At 42.4% G+C, this 23,870-nt stretch overlaps 1 protein-coding gene across 2 annotated transcripts in view; it reads left to right on the top strand.

Moving 5' to 3' along the window:
- Positions 1-7,839: 7,839 nt before the first annotated feature.
- JAKMIP2 (janus kinase and microtubule interacting protein 2) overlaps positions 7,840-23,870 on the top strand; it is a 98,098-nt gene continuing 82,067 nt past the window's right edge. Inside the window, exon 1 of one of the 2 annotated variants that reach the window (XM_079967941.1) lies at positions 7,840-8,156. The gene's annotated coding sequence lies outside the window, so the exon portion shown is untranslated. The remainder of the gene's footprint in view (positions 8,157-23,870) is intronic. The other variant, XM_079967940.1, reaches the window with a different exon arrangement.

Consider the following 23,870-nt stretch of genomic DNA (forward strand, 5'->3'; position numbering starts at 1 on the left):
GTTAATGTTAGTCCTACATATTCCAAATATTTAGTAGGCAGGCAATTGAGAATATGGCAAGCTGATTTCCTCCGAGTCAAATGCTACACTGAAGCATTGAAACAGCAGCAGTTTAAAATAAAAAGAGGGCCACAGTTACTAATTAAAAGTTTCTTAAAATAAGGTATCCAAGGTCTGTTCAAAAGGCAGCAAAGTAGGTCCATATGTGCCCCATAGAGAGGGAATTCCTCAAATATGGGGCCACAGCTAAAAAGACCCAACAGTCTAATATATATATTGAGGGCAAGTGTCACTTTTTTGCATGAACCAACCCTGAAAAAATATCCGGACCTAAGAAATAGCACTTGCTAGATGAGACAAGATGGGGAAAATCCATAGCTAAATGGTAGAGCTTCTGTCTTGAAAGTAGAAGACCTCACATTCAAGCTCTAGTGCAGGCATAGGCAAACTCGGCCCTCCAGATGTTTGGGGACTACAATTCCCATCACCCCGACCACTGGTCCTGTTAGCTAGGGATCATGGGAGTTGTAGTCCCTAAATATATGGAGGGCTGGGTTTGCCTATGCCTGCTCTAGTATTTCCAGATAGGGCCACGGGAGACTGCTGTCTGAAACCCTGGAGAGCAGCTGTCAGTCAGAGTAGACAAATCCCAGACCAATGGTTTGATTTGCTACAAAGCAGTTTCCAGTGTTCTGACATTCCATTGTTGCTCTCCTCTGGGCAGCACTTCACTGCTCTTGCCGATTTTGCTGGCTCCTTCTTGACACTGCAATTAGATACACAGTGGGACAATAGTATTATGAAAAGCCTTCCTGTTGTCCCCTTGCTGCCAGTGCAGGCTGTGTGCCATTATTACTGGTTTTGGCTTTGCCTTGAAAGTTGGGGCAGGGGGCTTCAGAAGAAGAATTTTGAGGGCAAGTTTTAATTTTGGTCATTTTGGTCTTCAAATTCCTTACCAACACCAAGCAGCACCAAGGGCATTCTGATGCAGCGGGCGGTCAAGGCTACAGCGGTGGCAGCATAGGAAAGCACATGAGAGAGAGAGAGAGAGAGAGAGAGAGAGAGAGAGAGAGAGAGAAATTAATTAGGCACCTCTAACCAGCCACTTTTCCAGCTTTCCAAAGCCTCTGAGCTCTTGAATTATTCATTGCAAGTGTACACTTCAGATAAAAACAATTTGGCTTTGCACTTCTTTTACAGTGCTGTCCTGCCCATCTTATAATTTCATGCAGGGAAATATTTTGTGGCGAACGAAGTCGTCCAAGAGATACTAAAATAAAACTGAGACATACAACATACAACTTGCCCAGAACCAAAATAAATAATTTAAAGGGCCGTCCCATTAAAGGCTGGTATACTATTAGGAATGTGTGCTGTTTTCTCCTTCAAGTAGTTGAGAGAAACCAGTAGACCTTTCAGACGTCACATTGTATTCCTGTGTAGAAAGCATGTGTTTCATTTCAGCGACAGCGTCCAAGTTTTCGAAAGGCACAGAAATCTTGTACCATTGTGGTGAGTTTCCTTGATCTTAGGAACAGACAAGGAAGGGGAGGTGGCAAGCATATTTTCCCAGGACTTGGTTTTACTAAAATTACAAATAAGATGACATGAGAATTATAGAAGTCTAAAATGGAAGTCACTAGTAAGCTAGATCAAAAGCTTAGAAGTCATTCAACTATAATTAGAAACAGAAACACACGCACACACACACACACTTATGCTTTGGTTTTTGTTATAATATGGTTGTAGAAAATGAATGCATTAAACCTGACCTCTTGGTGTTGGATTATTTGGTGACTCAGTCATAAAACACACATTTCACTTTCATTGAATAAATCAGTGACAGGTTTCACAGAAGTTTTAGCAGTGCCAGTTTTCTTTTTCCTAACAATTATGCATTGTATTAACACAAAACCACAAATTCCAAGTGAACTTCTAGGAGCTTGGAAATAAAGCAGGTCACAAAACGATGCATAAGTTTTCTCCAGAATTTTTCTTTAGGCTACATGGTAAACAAATTGGGTGGAGGGTGGGCAGAATAGAAAGAAAAAAGTTCATTACAGACTCCATCTCATAAGCGACTTGTGGGAGGAAGTACCAGACATTCAAATGAGGCTTTGTAGATGCTGGGAAGGAAAAAACACATAATGGCTGATATGCCCCCATCCATCTGTACACGTATAACAAACAGCTGTTACCCAGGTCTGCCTCCTTCCTTAGGTGAAAAACACAGGTTCCTTGGTATGCATTAAAGAGGAATAAAGATATTGCCCACTGGAGGGACACTATTGCACTGCAACACAACAAATGTAGGACACACATACAAAAAACCACAACCACCAAGTGTGGAACATATTGTATTTTAATGTTTTGCTGGAAGCCGAGTGGCTGGAGTGCCTGGAGAAACCCAGCCAGATGAGTGGAGTATAAATAATAAATTGTTGCTGTTGTTGTTGTTACTATTATTATTTGTACAGAAAATTTAGTAGGAAACTATGGCCTGTGCACAGATTGCAAATGAAGCACCATCACAGCCGCAAAAACCACCTAAAAGGCTTTACCCCCCCCCCCCAGCCTATTGTATTCCTTCCTTGGATGATGTGGCATCCAGCCAGGTGAGGTAGGAAAAGGCCAATTCTGTCCTCCTGGAAGCACCATCACTGAGTTGTCACTATGGCAACATGGCTCATTCTTTAAGATGCTGATGAATGGCCAGCTATGGTCATTATTTTACAAAGAGACAGGTTTACTTGTTTAGCAGATTATTCTGCTAGGTTCACAGGACTGGAAGGCTTCCCCAGATATCCTCCAGCTCAACCCCCCAATATTATAGCATTATAAATCCACCATAAACGCACTATTATTGCATCAAGGACATGTTGCAGAAAACTCCCGCAAGAAAACACCAGCATGAAGCAGCTCGAAGACATCGTGAAGTATGCATACAACATGTTTCTAAGCGTGTACCATAGATGCACTAGATTTACTTCTGCATAATATGTCAAGTGGCTTTGGCACAATTGTTTCTGTGTTGCTTGAAAACTTCTTAACTTTTTCTGCAAGAGCTGCATACTTAGAACACAATCATGCTCTGTAACAAAGCAGCAACTGGCACTATTGTCTGTCGTCTGGTGAACAAGTAAACATTCAGATAAATGGCAAAGGCTATTTACATAGATCACATAGATGTGACCAGCCTGTGACTCTGAGGAACACTTTCTATTAGGATAGCCACTGGGCCATAAATGCTTGGCCAGCTGTTTCTGTCATTTTAAGAAACAACAAGCCATGCAGACTCCATGCTTTATTTCAATCCAATAGCAGAAAGTATTGCTCACATACCTTTGTTCTTTTGTGTGAGCAGAGGCAGTATCTTCTAAGTCATGGCTGGGGAATCTGCAGCTCTCCAGATGTTGTTGGGCTCCAACTCCCATCAGCCTCAGTCAACATGACTGATGGTCAGGTGTGGTCAGCAGCAGTCAGCAATAGAGTGCCCGTCCTTAAAGCCACCCTCTTTCACCACTCCCAGATAGCTTGAAATGAACTCTTGTGCAAGCTTCGTTGACAGGCCCCTACTTGCTTGCACAACTGGTTGCTTACACACACCTGCCTTAGCTGTAAGGAGTGTAGGAGGAGCACAGCAGGTTGGTATGACGAGTTCTCCAAATGAAAAAATGAAATATTCCCCAGGGGTCACTGCAGAAGCACCCCGGACATAGTGACAAAGCACATGATGGGACTAGATGATGGAATTGTTAAGATCAGAGACAGGGGAGCTAATGGGTCATCCTACCTCTGCTGGTAACTTCTTTCACTGAGAGTGTATTGACAGAAAAGGTGTGCGTACTGTTACCTCATGACTATGGACCATAGCTCAGTGGCTGAGCACCTGCTTTGCATACAGAATGCCTCAGGTTCACTTCCTGTTTACTTCAGTTAAAAGGACGATGCAGCAAGTGATGGAAAGTAACCCTCTCTGCCTGAAACCCTGAAGAGGCTCTGCCAGTCAAAAGAAACAATACAGGCCTATCTGACAAGTAGTTCGATCAGTGTTTCACATTTGGACGGGGGGGGAGGCTACCCTGGAAAGTTAACAGGGAGCTAGGTCTGTTAGAGTGTTAATCCTGTGAGCCATTCCTTCCTGTGCTCAGGTTGTATATATGAGTAAATAAAACTGTATATGCTAAAGATATCACAGTCTCTGTTCACCTTTATTCCAAGAGAATCAAACCCTGGGAAAGTGCAGGAACCCCTGGAGTCTCTTGCTGCTCAGAGATTGGGGTGAATGCAATAATGCTATACCACCCACACACCATTCTGCTTTATTAGTTCTGAAATGCTTCGCTAATGTTACTGCGTTTATTGCCAACTGAAGGGGTACTATAGTACTGCAATACAACAAATGTAGGACAAAAGAACACAACCAAGGGTGGAACATTTGTTGCATGAAAAGGTACAGAAAATGTCATAGGAAACTGTGGCCCATGAACTGATTGTGAATGAAGCATCGTAACAGCCTCAGGTAGAAATGGTATTGCAGATGGAAATGGTATTGAAAGTGTGACTGTGTATAACTGACTTGATGACACATGGTGAGCACAAAACGTGAATGTTCAATGAAAGGACATACTGTAAGGTGGATACACACCTTAGCTGTACACCTAAAATTATAAAATGTGAAGTTACCCTGACAGCATCCTGGAAACAAAGCATCTCAATTATTATACCTATATTGAACTAGCGCAACCTTTGGCAATTTGACCTCTACCAGATGTTTTGTACGACAACTCCCATCAGCCCTAGACAACTTGACTTTATTAGGGTACTTAAGATGTTCTGTAACTTTATAGACTAAGAGGGTGCAAACAACTTGTATTTATTTAAGAACTATTCTTGAAACAAACCTCAAACTCATCTCCACATGAATGAAAGACAGTGTGAGCTGGAGACAGGCCCTTGTTGCATTTTTTTAGCAACAGCTGATGTTAGGTAAATTATACATTTGAAAAGAAGTAACTCACCATGTGATCACTTGATAGCTGGCCAGTGATATTGTTATTCCTAGAGGAGATCTGGTCACAAAGCTGAATGAACATAAAAACACACACACAAACATTTTTAACCTTTTGGTAAGATGACTTAGAGCAGGGGTAGGCAACCTAAGGCCCATGGGCCACAAGCGGCTCATGGGGGTCGTTTAACCGGCCCCCAAACCGAACCGCTCATGAGGCAAGTCCCCGTGCACTGCACTAAACCAGCGCAGCACAGCACGGGGCCTCTCTTCTGAGGCGCTGGAAATTGCATCTGCACAGACGCAGATACTGGAAATCGCGGGCACATGCGCTCACACGCACGCACAATCCAGCCCACAGAGGGATCTCTGCTGAAGTGAACTGGCCCAGGTGAGGTAAACCTTGCCGGCCTCTGATTTAGAGCATCCTCTTACCATGCAGTCAGTTCTGGTGTTTCTTCAATACCATATGATAGTCTGTAATGTGTAATTGGATGAACCAGCACATCTATGTGAGGGTGGACATATTCCCAATGTGATATGTATAACAGCACTTTTCCCAGTCACCACAATGGTGGAAATCAAGCAAACATGTGCCCACATTCCCACATGGAGGCTCTAGTTGAAATGATCCCAGCCAGGTCACAAGTCCAACAGGGTCCTTTGGGTTCCTCTAGACAATCACAACAGGGTCATGTCATTGTATCCTTAGTGAGGAAAGTGCATAGATAGGCCCACAGTTTGCATCTAAAAATGGTCACATTTAGTACAGAATGCCATGTTTAACAAATCCTTAATATCCAATAATAACTCTTTTCCTGACATATTAGCCTTCCATGGGCAGAGAGACTGCCACACACCAGCATCCTGGAATGGCAAAGTCTGAAAAGCATGCATATTTTTTCCTCCTCTCTTTTTTCTCAATGAGCAAATTAGCCTTCAAGGGATCTGGGTTAAAATTCCAATTTGGTCAGGGATGCAGCTGGTTATTAATGCTTCATCACTATAATATCAAATGAAGCAGCACACCAGCCCATGGTAGCCTTTCTGTCCCTGACCCATAGGATTGAAAGCAAATTAACTCATGGGAAATATTAGACAATTTCATTTCTGCCATCAGCAAGAGTTGAAGTGCCTCCCAATGACATGCTAACACTGACCTTTGCAATGAGGTGGTGCAATGCCTGCCTCTTGAATGGGAATTTCTACAGGCATACTCTGTGCGAAGTCGTTCAAGTGGCAGAATGCAACCACCCGTGGAATTCTTCCTTGTCGTTTTAATGAGACATGCAGCGATCCCGAGCTTTCAGGTACTGGGGTCTCTCAGGTCAATACATCTTCCTAGAGAGTATGACCTTCTCAACAATACTGGCCTACAGGGAAGATCAGTACATCATTGCCAAACTCTTGTGGGAAAGTGGCAAATCAAGATGTGGACTTAAATAAATGAGTGCAGTATTTCATTACCGTCTTTCCAGGAGAAGAATGATGAACTTCAGTCCGTAAAACAGAGTGACACAACTGATAACGTGTTGCCAAGTGGTGTGCTACTGTTGAAGATACCAACCACTCAGTTCCATTTCCTCCACTCTCTAGTTCTCCATTCTTCCCACCCCAACAGCCAAGACTGTCAGCATTCTGTAGTCAATGAGCACACGCAGTCCTCATCAGATTGCTTTGCTAAATAACCCAATGCCTACTAGCTACAATGGTTATGTTTTACCTCCACTGTTGGAACTGGGGCTGCCACAGAAAAGCTCTCTCTTGGGCCGCCATTCCCCCCACACCTGAGGCTCTACAATATTAAGGTCCACACTGTGGGGGTGTGCATAGGCTGTGCTAGCAGCCCCATGGCCATAATGTGTTATAAAGTTGTTTGCTTTTTTTTTTTTTTAAAGTTAGATATAGTTACTGTATAAGTAATGTGGACTCTTAACAATGCATTGGTAATTTAGACTCTGAAAACTACTCCAAATATTTTAGCAATTAATGCATCATTAATTGGGTATATGGTTAGTTATTTTGATGCCATTTGTTTTTACTGTTGTTACCTGCCTTGGGCACTGTGTGGAAAAACAGAATGGAATGCTAAATCATAAATGAAAGAGGCCACAGAAAGGACACCCATGCTATAACTGCTGTGCTATCCAGACCAGAGCTGAATATATATTTCAGATTTATCGTCTGCATCGAGGGAGGGCAGTTTGTAGTCTTAAGGTACCAGCAATAAGCTCAGCAATTTCACAGCCAGCCTTTTTCTCACACCCACATTTACATATTGTTTATCTCACATTTAAAGCAGCAAGCAGAGTCAGGCTGGGTTGCCATATCTTAACAAGTCCTTAAAGATCCATAATTATTATGTCCTTCACTTTGACTTTCCCAGAGTAGAATTTAACCCCTATTTATCATTGAGATGGTGGGAGCTGCTTATCTAATATAAGGACTCTCTCTCTCTCTCTCTCTCTCTCTCTCTCTCTCTCTGTGTGTGTGTGTGTGTGTGTGTGTGTTGACGGAATTTCCTGTTAATAGGATTGTGGATTGTGTTCAACGCCCTGCTCTGACCTCCTTGGGTGAGAAATTCACCCTCTTCCCCCCTCCACCAATAATAGTACCCTCTGAAGTGATTTGCTTGCCTGTCAAAAGCAGCTTTTCATTGCTAAAGATACTGAATCTCTCTCCTTTTCTCCTCGCCCCCCCCTCCCCATCTCCTTGCTTCCCTTCCATCTTTCATGGCCGTTGCCATGGCGCCCAGGGAGAGCAAAGCACCGCAGCAGGGGAGGGGGGGAAGGAGGCGGTCCATGCTGCAATTTCCAGGCTCTCTCCTCAGTGAGCTCATCAACCTCCTCCTCCAAGGAGGGAGGTGGCTGAGGCTCTGTCTATTGCTGGTGGGTGGGTGGTTTCCATCCTCAGCATCACCAACCAAAGGAGGGGGGGGATAGAGAGAGTGAGAGCGAGAGAGCAGTTGCTGATGTTGTGCCTGAAGCAACCTCAGTAGAAGGGAAAATGGATCCAGCTTGCACATCCCTCGCCTTTCAACACCTTCCCTTGGTTTCAGCATGGTGAGCATAAGCAACAGAGAAGCATCGGCTTCATTGCTGCTTTCCTTAATCATCTCTAAATCCAATGGCAATCGATATTTGAGGTGTGCTCTTTTCTGTACGAGCATCCTAACCATGTAACAATGACTTTCATCGGAGCCTCTGGAAAGGGTGGAGGAGGAAGGATGGGAGGGGTGTTGTGGGAGAGAGGGGAAAGGAAGATGGAGAGGGATGAAGGCTGATTAGGCGCCGTCTTAGGAAATGCGGCTCAAAGATTAATTGCAACTGCCTTCTTGCCCATAGATTTAGCAAAGAAAGATGCTTTTGTTTGTCCTTTTCCATTGAAATATGGGATGCCTTGTGGATGTCTATCAGCTTGAAAATGCAGTTGTTATTTCTGGGATGTTTTAATCCCTCCTTGTAATTGCCCAAATATTGGGTTGGGCCTTAGCCAGCTGCAGTAAAGCCAGAAATAAGCAATGTCGGATCCTGTCAATGGCTAATCGATGGATAATGTTTACTGCTAGAGGTGTGTGTGTGTATTATTTGGAGGCATTGCTGAAAGGTTCAGGTCAGATGCAGTTGGTGTGTAGGTGTGTGTGTGGGTGTCTGTGGGTGTGTGTGTGCACGCATGCATGTATGTATGTATGCATGCATGCCACACACATCTGGGTCTCTTTGTAGGTTTCTACCTACAGCACATGTGCTGTTTTCCTTGCCAGTGATTGATTGACAATGTCTTCCACTCAGGCTGGTATGAGCTATCTATGGCCTCTTGGTTTCATTTCAGCCACTCGGGACGGATCTATATCCTTCATTTGGTGTGCTATATGGCCTCTCTTGGTCACTGCCCTCATGTCCTACTTGGGGGCTTCCAATAAAGATCTGGTTGTCCACAGAAGACTGAACTAGGCAGGCCTTAGATCTGATCCAGAAGCATTGCTCTTATTACATTTTTTTTTTTATGACAATAAGATAAATATTTATCAAATTTTAACTGAATTGATTTTTGGAGAGTGGGGGAAGAATAGTGGCAACCCATATTGAGCAAACCTCCATTTTGATCCTTCAGAACCTGAAAAACCAGATCACTATTTCTCCACACTCCCATGTCCATTCAGTCTTCCTGGATGTATGCATCATCTTCTTGAATTATAGAAAGTAGGTTTTTGTTATGAGAATCACTGGTTTAACCCTGCAATCATTATTTTGGTCACAGTTTTTTAAATGAGTACATCTACTATTGTATACATTCAGGGCAGAACAGTCATGATATATGTTCCAGGTCAATTTATATTTTTATTCTTACAACAGTAATAAATCTACACAGCAATGACTTAAAGAGGCAGATTCAAAGCATTACTTTACACTACGTAGATTTGATGTACTGTGTGAGCTACTATAGTTCCAGACAAAGCATGGCACCATATAAGTCAACACTGGTTGTGAACCCCCAGTTCATAGCAAGCAGTATGTGCTCTCTGTATCCATGGTAAATTGTAGGGTTTGCTGAGGTGATCGCTGATCCTGAGGTTTAAAAGACACCTTGATTCATCTTTATTTGGGACAACTGCTTAAGTAAATTGAGGCTACAAGTGAGTTTTTAGAAAATGAGAAAATCACAATCTGTATCACAATCCCATAGTCAATATGTTTGGTCTGAGTAGGAGAGGGTTCAATAAAAGAACCCAAGTTATTTGAGATGATCATTTCTTAAATCTTATGTTTCTTTTGCACCAGTAATGTGGCAAATGTGGTGGAGGACACAGAAATGACAGTTCTTGCTCTCTGGGCTCACAATGAAAAGACGTTTCCAGCCAATTTACCGTACAATACATGCACACTTCTTTCTCATTCATAGCACACCGTCTCTCTAGCTCCCCTCAAGATACTGCATTCTCCCACAAATGCATTGTCCTTTTTAGGAGGACACTTAAGAATGGGAAGTGTGAATGAAACAGACAGGGGTTTGAAAACACGCCATACGCAATGGAGAATCAGAATCTGCTGCTGATTGGCTATAGTTGATGACAAAACCTCTTTTTGTTGTCAGACTGCTTTTAACAGAATTCTGATCTGGGGAGAGGGGTTGTTACAGACCATAGGGACCCAACCATAAATCCAAAATTAAATTTAACCATACAGCTGAATATGCTGAACAGGAAAAGAACGTATTATTTAAAAAAATAAAAATACTAACCGATCAAATAAATTTATTTAACCTTGTCACTTCTACTTTCATTCCTTATTTATTATCTTTGGGGGGTGGGAACAAAAGCTTTCTCCGCTGTGGGAAGACCATTTGAGTCATAAACTCTATACATATGATCTCCCTTGAGGAATCACTAAATTTTATCACTAGTAAAGAACTAGTCTTCTCCCAGCTGCTGTGTATACTGCTACTAGGTCAGTTGTGTGTGAAATGATGCAATGCATGTAACTAGTAACTATTGTTTGTGTCAACAAGTCATGGAAGAGCTGTGCAGCAAAGCGTGCTTTCTGCCACTATGGATGAGCAGAATTATTTGGCAAGAGAGCCCGGTTATGTCTTTGGAGAGGCAGAAGGATGGGGTGAAAGGAACTTTGTCTCAAAACTTTTAGCAGTCAGAATATCTCTAGGCAAAGGTGTGTGTCCCCCCCCCCCCCACACACACACTTTCCTAGATCACCAGATGGAGGTGTTGATACAAAAAGGAGATGGCAGGAAATAACTGGAGGAGTGGGGATAATAGGATAGCCTTGCTGTCTTGTGCAGGTAACCATATAATTGTTCACCATATTTTTTTAAAAAAGAAAAGAGTTTTTGGATCTGTTCACTCTTATCAACCTACCCACTCTTTGAGATTGGTGAGGATGTCTAATGTATTGTTCTTCACAGAGGGCAGCCCTCTGTTTGAAGAGCTCTCTGAGGACTATTTGAAGGAATCCTCTATTTGGAGCGCTGTCCAGTCTGAATTCCATTCAAAGAACACCAAGAAGGAAGAGCAAGGGCCTAGGAATTGCCCATCAGTGGACTGCAGACTAAGCAGTCATATCAGACATGTGGTCAGTCACAATCTATCAAGCCAGGGTTTCCCAAACTTTGGTCTCCAGCTGCTGTTAGACTACAACTCCCATCATCCCTAGCTAGCAGGACCAGTGATGGAAACTGTAACCCCCAAACATCTGGAGATGCAAGTTTAGGAAGCACTGTTTCAAACTGGTGAGATGCATTTCATTTATTTCTTAATTGCAGTAATACTTTCTAAAGTTTTCAACTGCACATTTGCACATGCAAAATTTATGCAAATCTGGCTCAACTCTTGCCTTTTTCTGGTGACATGCTAAGATCAGATTAGGAGATCCTCCCTGCAGGCCTGCTGGTGAGATCAATTCGGTTGGCTGCCCATTGCCCCAAGGTCAATGCCCCTGTACTGAAGCCCAGCAATCGGAGCACAGTCCCATAGAGATCGAGGACCAGCCAAGCCAAACTCCATAAACATGGGCAGTTGAGCAGACACAACACCTCAGCTCTGCTTCCCTTTTATACTTTGCATGCTGACTGCAGCATCTGGGCTTGATGAGGCAGGTGACCTTCACCTGCTCCAAGCCTACTCCGGGAATCACACATCTCCCAGAGCTAGTGAGCCCTTGCTTCCCTCAGCCTCCTAGAGAAGCACTCCTGCTGCTCTCTATGCTGCTTCAGAGCCCACCTTGTTCATGGAGACAGATGATGGATCCTGCTGCTCTGGTTTCTATACAATGACCTCCATCCTCCATCACCCTGTGAGTACTTCCTTCCCCATCACCTCCTTGCCCCAGTGTGTCCCAGTCCCTGTTATCCTTCCAGTTCATGACACTTGGAATGTCCTGGGGATGAGCCGGTCCTTATGGCCAACTGAGTTTGATGAAAGCACAGCACCAGAAGATGCACATTTTTTGGTACTGCGCTCTCACATCCCGGTTTTCATCAGGGGAGTATTGAAGAGTGTGCCATTCTGCTCCTCCAGTAGTTTTGCCTTACTGGAATGTGTCCTTGAAGGTAAACGGCATTTCCATGCGCTCTGGCACTGGCTCCCTCGGCCTGAAGCGAGATGAATGTCGCAACCCCATAGTTGCCTTTGACTGGACTTAACCGTCCAGGGGTCCTTTACCTTTACCTAATCCCCCTGGCTTGCAAGGAAAGGGAATGTTGAGGTGTTTGTGCAAAAATGTCTGACATTGCATGGTCTGTTGTGCAAAGGTTAGAATCCCATCCACCTTTGCCACTGACTCCACCCGCTGTTGGCATGCAGCCCCTGGAACATTGCCCACAAGAGGATTTGGTCCTCAGGGTGAAAGAGGTCCCCAACCCTGGCCTAGTCAAACTGGCTTACAACCCAGCCAATGGCTAAATACAGTCTGTATGTCTCTGTTTGGTAGGAAAGGAAAACAGCAGCTGAAAGCAGCTAGGTCGTTCATTAAATGCATGAGAGGGTGTCTCAACAATTTAATTATTATTAAGACTGTAATCCAGCAGGGAAGAGGATGGTTTTTTTTCTTTCATTGCTACAAGAGATGACTAAGCTTATGGTACTCATGTCAGGAAAATATATGTAATATTACTAACAAATTCAAGCCCAGAGCAATGGTCAAATTTATGCTTCCACAACCCATCACTTTACTGTATTTCATGGTAATGTATTCTGGATAACATTACAATTTCACAAATCGGTTTATAAATGCATATGTAGGCCTCATATTTCTACCACTGAAATTGGTATAAATGCCAAATAATTGGACCAAAATTAGTGGATCAAATTCCCCCTTACATTAAAGCTGTCTTCAGGTGTTCAGCCGCGATATGTGAGGCCAAAAGTGTGTTAAGCGGGTGGGGGAAACATGGGTTGACTTTGCTGCCAATGTCTCTGAGCACTGGACATGCCCACTCTACCCCTGACCTTTGCATGTTTAGAGCAAAGGTCTGTAAGGGGCTTGTTAGCAGGAACCCTGAAGGCTAAAAGGCTTACAAGCTCCCTTCACAACTTCACACCAAACACACACAAAGTTTGGGAGTGGAGATGACGTGCCAAAAATGTTGGAGGCAGGATTTAAACCTGCCTGTATCGATCCCTACATGCCTTTTCTCTCAGGTGCCTGAACAGGGCTCCAAATATATTCCATACAGTTTCATAGGAGTGTAGTTCACTGGCGATGTATTAACCACCTCCTAGCTGCATGCTTAGCTAGCATGTTAAGAACCATTTTGGTACCAGTTTTTAAGTTTGTAATTTGGGCAAATGTTGTTGCCTGAATGGACCTCTTTCTTCATATACACCTCCCACTTGGTGCTATGTTGATTTCCACCCTTTGCCTCCTGTAAAGCAGAAGATAAATAATGACTGGCAGCTCAATTAGAAGGAAGCCTCATTGAATTAAGCAGGGCTTACAGATGGCAGCCTGTGCCAATAAATGCACCCCAAGTACACCAGGGTCTTTTTTGTGGTACTTGCTATGGACACTGTACCCATGGCATGTACATCTCTTGTAAAAAGTGCTCTTACCTATGTCTGACTATCAAACACAGGGATCATGGGGTGGAGAGAGATGTTTTGTAAAGGAATGCTCAGAGATGCTTCCTGCCAGGTGCACATATCATCCATGGCTGCACAAATTATGACCCACCAGCCCAAAATGCCAGCCCACCAGGGACTCAGTGAGCCTCTAGTTTTGCTGCCGAGAACTGTAGTCAGAAGGCACTGTCACAATCATGACAGGCCACATAACATGGGTGCTGGTCTGCATTTAGCTTGGTGGGTCAACTTGTGCTGGCCTGACCTACTTGCTTTACCTGATAAGGTGGAGCTGATTGGCTATGAACATGGCTTGTAGAACGCATCCTATCTCAATACATTAAAGCTGGTAGTTAATAAAAAAAAGGACTAGCTACACACACACACACAGACACACCAATTCCCAGAGGCTGCTATGAATTTCACTCTCATTTCAGTGGAACAGGGAATATTGATGAGCAGTCTAATGCTACTGTTGACACACATGCTGCCGCTGATGAATCACAGTGTATATAGCACTGGTGGTTGTGGAGGGAAATCTTAACAGATGTGGATAACGACCATCTATCACTTAGCATACCACTGGTTTCTTCTTGGTAAGTCACTCAGTGTTTCCTCTGCTTTATCTGCCAACCACCTCTCCCCATGTGGACAGAACTAAATCCTTCTTGTTATGTCATCATTAAACCACTTGTATGCAAATGGTGTCCGTGATTTACTTGTGGCTTGCAGAGTTCTTAGCATGAAAGTGATTATTATGGTACTGCATATTATGGTACTGTTTTGTATACAAAACAAGACGTTCTTCAGCAGTGACACCAACAATATCGGTGTCTACCCAAGTCACATGCAGCGCAAATGGAGGTGCTTATATCTCTACTTTGCATTCACTAGTGGACACCATGACAGCAACTATTTCTGATCGCTGCACAAAGCTCCCACTGGAGCACAACAAGCCATCTGGCAACTGTCCCCTTATAGGATACAGGATCATTTACACTTCTTAGAACTTCTTGCAACTTAAGGAGAAAATACCAGATTGCATCTGTTGGTGCAGTAAAAATTCTATCATAGACTGAACCCACCCTTTATTTATTAAAAAGCCAATCATTTACAATTTTAAATGCATAGTGCAAATGAGACCTTGATCCCAGCAAGTGATGCCAGTGACTGAACTCCTGTGGCCCTGCTGCTAAGATGTGGTTCTTGCCCTGCATTGGACACAATCATGAAACACTGTATAACTGTGCCAGAGTTATCTTAAGCAAGCCAGAGACAGGAGAATTGGCAAGTTGCTAAGGTGGTGGAGGGCATGATGTCACAGGAAAAGATGTCCTTTTTGAAGTGTAAAGGTGTTCTGGGAAAAAGGAGGAGGATGTAGGCAGAACCATATTGGCACTTGCTGGAGGTGCCCAAAAACCAGGAGCCATGACTGACCTTTGCTTGAGGAAGCTATGAGTGCAGCAATGAGACACTCTTAGGGCATAACATTCTGCACCCTCTCCATTTACTTTGGGTGTAAATATGTGTAAAATAAACCATATTTCTTAAAGACACTGGCCTCCACTGTGCCTAGATTTCCCCAACAGAAACACATACCTGGGTGAGCATCTAGAACCCCCCTGGAATCTTGCTACTGCTCTGCAGAAATTGATGGTGGCGTGCAACCTTCATAACTATATATAGAGACGGGTTGGGGGGAGAGAGTGCTTCTCTGAATGTTTAATTTCTTTGAAACAAAATTATGTGGCTTACAAATGCAAGCTATAATTTTCCATGTTCCCTTTGGAGAAAGAGGGACTGTTCAGCTATTTTGTCAATTAGCACTAAAAATACCTTATCAAAAATGTGTGGGTTTTGCTTACTCTCTCTGTGGTTCTTGCCTGAGAAAATCCAACAGCAGCATTATTGTTTTCACTTAATATCCGCCGTGTTGTGCAGGAGGATAGGTGGTCCTATGTCCTACTTTATGGATCCTGGCCCGTCTGGTCGCAGTCTTACCTACAGTAATGAGACATATTGTATTTTGATTTGAATTATTGCAGTTATTCCTAAACTTGTACCTATACACAGAAATTGGCATTTGCAAATGTTATGCTAATATGTGTACTTCTTGATCCTCTTGTGTTTTCCTGTTTGCAATGTGCAAGTGACCTCTCTAAGGAGCATGCAATTTTTTTAAAATAGAGAAACAGATTACTATATCAAGTTGACATTTATGTGACCGTCAGATTCTGAAGATGACACAGCACCACCAATCATCTTCACTAAAGCACAGAACTGGTATTGTAACTTTGGGGACTTCTTTCCTATGGGTAGAGGTGGATTTGGGGCAGTGCAACTGGTTCCACCATAATAGGCGCTGAGCCTAGGGGGCACCACAGGGTGTTGCAACTATACCTGAAGGAGCATCTCCACCCCCATTGTTCTGCCTGGACACTGAGGTCCAGCTCTGAGCACCTTCTGGTGGTTCCCTCACTGCGAGAAGTGAGGTTGCAGGTAATTCTCGGTGGAATTCCCTGTGGAACGCCCTCCCATCAGATGTCAAGGAAATAAACAACTACCTGACTTTGAGAAGACATCTGAAGGCAGCTCTGTTTAGGGAAGTTTTTAATGTTTAATGTTTGATGTTTTATCATGTTTTTAATATTCTGTTGGGATTCACACAGAGTGGATGGGGAGACCCGATCAGATGGGTGGGGTATAAGTAATAAACACAGTAATAAATAAATTATTATTATTATTATTATTATTATTATTATTATTATTACATAGTTGAGCAAAATGGAAGGCAAGAGGCCCACTTACTTATGCTTATGTTCAGTGGAACTTAATTTTCAGTAGGCATGTCTAAGATAACCTATTTCTTTAAAGCGAACATAATGTTTACTACATGTAAGCCTTAATTATTTTCTGCAGATTTCCTTAGGAATAATTTTATGCATGGTTATAGATTTCATAAGTATTACTATACACATATTTATCTGAGATCTGCACTTAGCTACTACTGTGATATATTGATGCAATAAACAACACAGGTTAGTTGGTAGGCATTCCAAGTCACCAGTATGCTTAGTTTCATTCTACCCTTCAGTTTGGGCCAGAATTTCACTAGTGGTGTCGCTGCAGACTTTTTCTAGTCTGCCATAACTGATTTATTTTCTGTCTGTGTTTATTATTTTTAATTAATATTCAAGGAATTGATTGTTGTGCTGCTTTTATTGATTTGTTTACTGCATTGTGCATTGAGGAAAGTGATGAGATGGTGATGTGTTGCAGTAATTGTGGCAATAATTAGCCAGAGAAATTTGTCCTGGTAGATTGCTTCTCCCCCAAACCAGCCTCCTGGTCTCTCTTTTTAAATACTGAATACCACTAGCCAGCCCCCAGCCCCTCACTCCCATTCTGAAATCAGCAGCTGATCTTGCATGACCGCCCAGATAAATTGTCAGACTCCTTGTGATTTCTTTATTTTATAATCTCAAAGCAAAGCCACTTTCCCTGGGAAGCTTCATGCACTAAGTACAATTAACTGCCAGCTAAGATAGGTCTAAAAATATTAGGGTAATGGACAGAGAATGAGCTTCTTCGGAATCCATAGCTGAAAAATGTGTGTTTTCAAATCTCCTTTGTAAGTGAAGTGTTTATTTAACAGGCATTTTAGTGGTATGCCTGTGTAGAAAATAACCAATAACTGCGGAAGGCTTCTTAGTGGTGCTACTGAGCCAAGGATAATCTGTGCACACAGTACAAAGGCTGAGCTTTTGAACTACTTCATATATTTTGTAGGTCACAGACTGACCTATATGATTTCTCTTCCTTTGTTTAAGCCACTGCTGTCTGTGGTCAGTGCATTAGCCTGTAGGCTGAAAGCCCCACAACAATACAAACAAGCTTCCTTCCACTTATGGCCAGTATGATGGATGCAATTCATATATATATATATATATATATATATATATATATATATATATATATTGATGAAATGTTTTACCAGCAATATCATTTGGGTTTTACTGACAAGTTCCTCTTCCTTGGGTATCTCAAAGAAGTCAGGGTGTTGGTGAGGAACCTCTAGCCATCCAGCGTCCATCAGACCGAGCCAGCATGTCCAAGGGACAAGGGTGGTGGAAGGTGTAATCTGGAGGGCATCACATCAGCTTTCTCTTGTGTAGACAAGTACCAATAGCAGATTTGAAGGCATTCACATTTTCAACATCATATATATAGAGAGAGAGATATAGAGATAGAGAGAGATAGATAATTTTTATTAAATTTTCTGTTTTACAATTTAAAGTACTCATTTTTATATCCTTAAGATATTCCCTTCTCTTTCCATGGTTCATTTTACATATCATAAATCCCTGCATATTTAACAAAAGCTATACCATTCAATATTCCATTATTACATCCATCCAAACTTATTTACACTGTTGAATTTTTCTTAATGCTGCCAGCATTTTCTCTGTACACAGCTATTTCCCATATATTCATTGAACGTTTTTCAATCTTCTCTAAATGTATGTTCTTCTTGCTCTCTTACTCTATATGTTAAGTCGGCAAGCTGCACATACTCTGTCAACTTAAGTTGCCATTCTTCTTTGGTTGGGACCTCGCTTGTTTTCCACACATTTTCAACATCTTAGACACATTTGGAATATTATCCTTTGCTAGATTTGCCTTACAGGCCTTGGTTAGACTTTTTAAAGGGATTCTTCAGGTAGGACTTGTTCGCTTAGAACAATCAACCAATGGCCAAACTATGCCAAGGCGTGGTGGCATAATCAGAACAGCCTAGTTGGGATCATAAAACAGTCCAAACTCCATAAAAGGAGAACACACACACACACACACACACACACACACACACTTTTTATTGCCGTCCAAAGACCCACAATAACAATTTCAAAAGCAAAGTATAGCAGAATATGGAAAATATGATTTGGTCTCCTTTTTATCAAAGGATCACTCTAGCCATTGCATGAAAATTTCACATAGCAGATCTTATCCTGGATCAGCCTAAGCCTGTCATTTTAAATATATTTAAAATGGAGTAAACCCCATTGGATTAAGTGCAACTGAGTAAACATGCACAGGACTGCACTACATGTAGATTTTATAACACACTGTAATTTAACAGAATGATCAGTCATTCAAAATTTTGACTCAATAAAATCATCATTTTATAGTTCAGATTGGGGAAAATAAACACAGTAAATGGACAAAAGTACAAGGATTTCACAAAATTTTTAGGGGTATGCATACCCGTGCATCCCTCCCCCTCCCCCTCCGAAACAAATGTATTACATCTTACATTTATTTACGTGATGTGCCTGACAAAATTTACATACTGTTTGATTGTAATAAAACCTCTAAGCGGTTTACAAGAACTATTTAAATGACTCTTTTTTGAACCAAAAAATATTGTGAAGGCTTATACTAATGGAATATAGAGTGTGCAAAAGTTCAAGAATTCTGAGTAAGGATAGTTTAGTAGCACATTCCAGGTCTTAAAATTGGTGTAGTTACATTGTTCAACACATTATGCAATCAAAGTTGTGTGCATTAGAAGTATTCCACAGGCTTCTGCTCATAGTTACTGAACAGGTTGGCAACAAGATATAGATAAAGGATCTGTGGATTTCAGAGCCAGGTCTGGGATAAATCTTGGCCATTCTGAGCAAATACCAGCAGCATTAGCATGTGGGATTGAAACAAAAGGGAAATTGGTTTTCCTCGCTCATTAGCACAAGCTTAATGAGGTAATGTATGTATTACAGATGCTTTCCTACATCTGGGATAGATAGGAGTGCTCCCGAAATCTACAGAGAGCAGCTATGTGTGTACTTAAAAGGCAAACAAATCCTGTGTTCTCCACTTTTCACCACAGAGAATTGTGACACTGAGTCACTGAACAAGGTCACCCAGCAATCAACTGTCAGAGATGAGAAGGCATTCAAGCCTATTCTGATTCTTGCTGGGTTTTCTCTCGCACTAAAAAGAGACTAAAAGGTGTTTTACATTGTCTCCAAAAAGCCTACCATCTGGACGCCCAGTTTAGTGCAGGGCACTGTGATTAAAATAATAATAATACTGTAGGATTTTTTGTGATTAAAAAAAAATACTGTTGGAAATGTGTCCATGTCCACATTTCAAACTATGAGTAACAGGAGAGCAGAGAATGCCCTCTGTTTCTGCAACCGCTGCATTACCACATGATACTGAGTGATTTGTAAAGTGCTTCAGGATGCTCATGATTTCAAAAGAAGCTCTAATGGAAGGGGGAGTGGGTATCCCTTTCATTCTGCTTATGTGCCACTTAGATCACTTTCTTGTCATCATTGGAGACTGTAGGGGTATTCACTGGTTCACATTCAACGCATGCACAATCTGTGTACCAGTGTACACAAACAAATGAACTGCACACTCATACTATCATTTACACGTAGTGTTCAATGATTGTACATTCTGTGTACACAACAGTTAAGCTGTACACCAACACTTGTACATGCATAGAGACAGCTTGCACCTGTGTTCAGTGTAACGTGAGACTGTGCCTTGCTTCACTGTTCATGGGGATTTCCCTCACCTTCAGCTAAGGGAAGGGAAGGAAAACAATGTTGCATTTTTGAAGTTTAAATTGTGAGACAGAGGATGTCAGGTAGAGAGTGGGAGGTTTTGAGCTAGAGGTGGCTGAACTGACTTGGAAGCAGCTTGGAGGGGTCTACAGGAGTCCATCTTGTTTGGGGGATCCAATCCGTGTATGTGCATGATTTTATTTGATTTGGGAAATAAAATACATGCAAATGCATGTACGCATATATCCAAATACATCTATCTATGTCAAACAACTATAAATACAAACGATATGATAAATTCCAAAATTATAAATTTATAAACTATCACATAGAAAAACTAGTATACCTATCAATGTTTGTATTGTATCTATTGTTCAGGAATTCGGTTCAAGGAACCCATTAATTTTTTTACATTTTCTCTCTCTTGTTTTCCATCTCTCAATCTTGCTGACTCTGTAAGCTTATGCACCACAGCTGCCTTCCAAAATGTTGACAACCATTCTTTTACTCTTTCTTTTTGCGCCAGCAGCATATGAGCTCCAACTATTCAATTCCTTATCAACTCCTCAAATTCACTCAAATTTCATAATGAAATTTGCCAAGGGGTCTAAGAAGCAGCATGTTATCGGTGAATGGGTTTTAATTACTGTTCCCTAGAATCTATTGATTAATTGATTAATCTTCTCATTGAACCAAGGTGCTGGGTTCTTTTGGCGGCTTTGCTTCCCGCTTTTGCTTGTTTCCACCCTGCACTTCTTATCTATTTGTAACTCAGACAGAGAGCACAAGAAGGCCATAGGTATCCTGTGGTCTCCCATTCAAAGAATACTCAGCCCTACAGCATGGCTGGAACACAGAGGAAACTGCCTAAGGATCCATCTAGCTCACAAGCCTGGCAGCAGCATTCCAGGGTTTCAGGTGGAGGTGCTGGGGGTGGAGACTGGAACCTTCTGTGTGCAAAGGACATGCTCTACTGCTGAACTGCAGCCCTTCCTCCTCATGGCTCATGTCCTCAGGGAGGTGGGGAGCCTTTCCTACTGATGCCAGGAGTAGGATCCTTGGAGAGAATCTGTGCACTGCCAAATGAGCAAATAAGGGCTCTCCTGAAAGCAGAGTACCACAGCAGCAGTTTTTAGAAGAAATTCAAGCAACCATGAAGGACAATCTGGAAGCAGCTGGCAAGCTTGTGCTGTGGAGTGTTGCGGTAAATACTGGGCATCCATAGACTTTGTAGGAATATAGGGAGCTGCCTTGTACCAAGTCAAGCCATCATCATCATCATCAAAACTTTATTAGCAAAGCCAACAGGCCACAGCTAGACAAGAATTAAAAATAAAAATAAAAATAAGAATAAAAAGAAGAAAAGAACAGGCAAAAGGGGGTCCGTCAGATGAACAAGTCTGTCGCTCAGATGGTGGCCCTCAATTTCACAGCTCTCTCGATGTACCTCGCGACCTTCTCTGTTATCTGACTATCCGTATCAGATAAGAGAAAATACAGTGTAATGTCTGGTGAACGGCCGGGGTTGGAGAGAATAAGTGGAGTAATAATCTCATTCCTTAGGTCTTTGTAAATAGGGCAGGATAGAAGGACATGGGACACTGTTTCCGTGTTACCATCTCCACATGGGCAGAGTCGTTTTTCAAATGGAGTCTTTTGGTAACGACCTTCGAGTACGGCAGAAGGAAGAACATCCCATCTAGCCAATGTAAAGGCACGTCTGTATTTTGGGATGGTTAATTTAGACAAATATGAGGCTGGGGAGTCAAAATGAGAAGGGGGAAAGTAGGTATACCATGGGCACAGTTTCTTTAAGATGGTCAGGTTGTTTTGCCGTTCAATGTCTTTCAGGCGCTGGCCAATTAGACTCTTTGCTTTAATGAGGCCCATTGATAGTAGGGACTGTGAATGCAAACCGCATGTAAGGAGTTTTTGATGCACAGTTTTGAACCACTTGCTTTTGTGAGAATCTTGCATTACTAGAGGCAGTAGACCAGGTGGGTTTAGATTAAGACGAAGCCAGTAGTTGAATGTTCTTTGCCAAGTCTGAGTTTCTACAGATGGAAGGCAGGCCTCGAGTCGTAATGCTGCGTTTGGAACACAGGGGGGGACGCCGAATATCTGCCTTAGAAATTTAGACTGAACAGTTTCAAGACTGGAGCAGTGGTTCCCCGTCCAGATTTGTGCCCCATACAGTAACTGCGCCAAAGGTTTTGCTTGAAAAACTTCAAGGGCTGCTGGGATGTATCTGCCCCCCTTTGTGTAAAAGAAGCGGGACAGCATCTTAATACTTTGAGCTGCTTTTTCTTTGGCACATTTTTGATGGACATCCCAGGACCCGGTCGACTGGAACACGATACCCAGATATTTGAAGGCTTTAACCTGTTCAATTGTCTGGTTATCCATCCTCCAGCTGTACTGTCTGTGTTTCCTTGCAAAAACCATAATTTTGGTTTTCTGATAGTTTATTGCCAGTTGCTCTCTCCTACAGTATGCTGAAAATTCACCTATGAGCCTATTTAAGCCTATTCTTGTTCGAGATAGGAGTATCGCATCATCAGCATACAAAAGTACTGATATTGATTTGTCAGCCAGTTTGGGGGCGTGGAAGTCCGGAGATGACAAACAGTTAACCATATCATTGATGTAAAAGTTAAATAGAACTGGGGCCAGGATGCAACCTTGCTTGACCCCCTTGCTGACAGGAACTGGTCCTATAAGATGGCCATTTAACGAAGTTCTTACATGCAGCACCGTGTCTTTATATAGACAGCTGATCAGGAATAATAGTCTTTTGTCTATACTTGATGTGCTCAATTTATCCCAGAGTCTTGCACGTGGAATTGAATCGAAGGCAGCCTTTAGATCGATAAAGGCTGCATATAGCACCCCGCGGGATTTTTTGGCATATTTATCAATTAAATAGGCTAGGGTGAAGCAGTGGTCTATGGTGGATCTGCCTTGCCTGAAACCCGCTTGCTCTTCCGCTAGAATAGCTTCAGTTTCCAGCCAGCTAGTTAGCTTAATATAAAGATGTTTGGCATATAGTTTGCTGGGTATAGGCAGAAGGCTGATTGGTCTATAGCTCGCCGGGTCTGGCGTAGGTCCTTTTTTATAGATTGGAATAACTATTGCCTCAGTCCAACCATCTGGAAGTAAACCCGTTGAGTCGATCCAAGAAAATAGAGACGCCAGCAGGGGGGCCCACCAGCCAATGTTGGACTTCAGAAGTTCGGCAGGGATATAATCAATCCCTGGGGCCTTGTTGTTCTTTAATTGTGCGATTAAGTTCTCAACTTCCTTAACAGTTACTGGTGGCCAGTGAGGTAGGTCCTCCAATTGAATACATAATTTGTAATGTTGGGCTTCCTGGTCATAGAACAAAGATTGAAAATGGCGCAACCACTCCATTGGTTCCACTGTACAGATGGAATTAGTACGCTCCTGGTCCAATAGACCAGATATGGTTCGCCAAAAGCAGGTGGTATCTTTCTCGTGTGATGCCTTAACCAAACTGTGCCATGCGGCTCTTTCAGCTTCCAGTTTCTTTCTCCTTAGTAATTGTTTGTAAGACCGTCTCAGATCAATATAAGCATTAAGTAGGGGGGCAGTCCCTGATTTCCTATATCACTGGTAGGCAGTTCTCATTTGTCTCCTTGTTTGCCTGGACTCCAGGTCAAACCAGCTAGCTCCGTCCTTTGCCCTTTTT

Source organism: Podarcis cretensis (assembly GCF_951804945.1).
Source record: "Podarcis cretensis genome assembly, chromosome: 2".
In the NCBI taxonomy this organism is placed as follows: Eukaryota; Metazoa; Chordata; class Lepidosauria; order Squamata; family Lacertidae; genus Podarcis; species Podarcis cretensis.